This window comes from Sinocyclocheilus anshuiensis, unplaced genomic scaffold, assembly GCF_001515605.1.
Source record: "Sinocyclocheilus anshuiensis isolate Anshui unplaced genomic scaffold, SAMN03320099.WGS_v1.1 scaffold773, whole genome shotgun sequence".
In the NCBI taxonomy this organism is placed as follows: domain Eukaryota; kingdom Metazoa; phylum Chordata; class Actinopteri; order Cypriniformes; family Cyprinidae; genus Sinocyclocheilus; species Sinocyclocheilus anshuiensis.
In genome coordinates, this window is record NW_015539930.1 from 584,071 (window position 1) to 585,840 (window position 1,770).

Consider the following 1,770-nt stretch of genomic DNA (forward strand, 5'->3'; position numbering starts at 1 on the left):
ACCAGCAAAGGACCAGTTTAAACCAGCAAAGGACCAGCTTAAACCAGCAAAGATCCAGCTTAAACCAGCATCCCAGCGTCAAAACATACCTAACCAGCATATGCTGGTTTATCTCTGCAGTTACCTGAATATTTCAGTGCTTCCATAAAGTCCTCCCTCTAGTTCCCCATGTATACATATCATTAATACTGTTAAACATGCAGTCAAATATCCACTTCTACAGTGAGAAAGACAATTCAGTCTGCATTATGAGGCACGATGGCAGTTCTAGTGAGGCCAGATCTCAGTCGGGTGTGTTTTTAGGACACTGTTTTGCTAGCGGTGGTCTAAGTGAGGGGATGTGTCAGCTCTTGTCATGTGGGTGTTAGATGAACTCCCTATGGAGACAGACGCGCTAATGCTCGTGTACACTGCATTCCAGCAGCCAGAAGCCGAACATAGTTGTGCATCAGAGCACACATCCAGAGTCACTCTTATTTACATGACTGTGAGAACAGGCTCTGCAGAGGCAACGCAATGGACACAACTGAAAAATATGAGGCTGCAAACACCTTAAATGTACTGGTTTGTGTTATGCAACTACCTGATTAAGATGTAATGGTCTCACTGCATTAAAACTTAATCAAATCATATGATCTGCATACCAAAAAGAGCTAAACTGATTTTAAGTTGTGTCACTTCCTTCTGAAGTTTTTTGTTTGTTTGTTTGTTTTTTTAAGGGTATGTTCGGAATGCAGTAATACTTGCTTAATGCACTGGGGATTAAAAAATCTTTATGCAATGATCACTCAAACTGTCCTACAGCTAGGGGTGTGTGATATTGACAAAAAAAATGATATCTCGATTGGGATTTTTTCGATAACAATAAATAAACAATATTCCGCTGAGTGTGTTTTTGTGCTGGTACCTTGGCTGGTTTAAGCCTGTCATGGATAAATAAAAATGACACTAAAATGCCAGTAGGTGGCGGCAAGTCCCCGTCTTAATGAGTGATTCACTGAATCGTTCATTCAAATTATGTGATCAAAATGGCTGATTCATTTATAAACAAAGCAAATGACTGACTTATGTATGGATAATTGAGTGAGTCATTGACGCAAATTATTTGCTCAAAAACAATGAAAAATACGTGTCAACAATAATGAAAAGGAAAATTGTTTTAAAAATCTAATTTAAAATGCATGTGCAAAGTTCTTGTACATTTTTTATCCATGTTGTTTTTATGCAGTTTTCAACAAATGTTTAAATTTAAAAACTCTAAAAATGCCATGTGGTGCAATCATCAAGTAAATCATTACATATTTTTCCTTACACATTGAATACATGCAAGTGTACGTATTAATCAGTATTTTTCAAAAAGGTTTTTCAATATATTTTTTCAAGGTATAAAGTATTTTTACAAATATCAACACTGAATCACATAATTATAATAAAGTGTTTTGGGGATTGTTGTATCATTACATTTTACAATCCATTACTACATTACTTTGTTGGTTGCACCACATGACTTCGATCTGGCTGACAATTTTTTTTCAAAAAATTATACTAGGTTGTATCAAAACTGCATCACAGCTTATTATTTTCTAGAAGATAATAATATAGATTATGCCACACTATTTAACAGAGTTCCCTTTCATGGGAACTTCGAACTGCGTCCTCTAGGGGTCGCTATGGGGAACGCCTCGTCGTGAAAAAACACCAACTGAGATCCTTTAATCAGGCTTTTTCTTTATTATGATTTCAAAACTGTTCGACCACCCTCATTTTTTT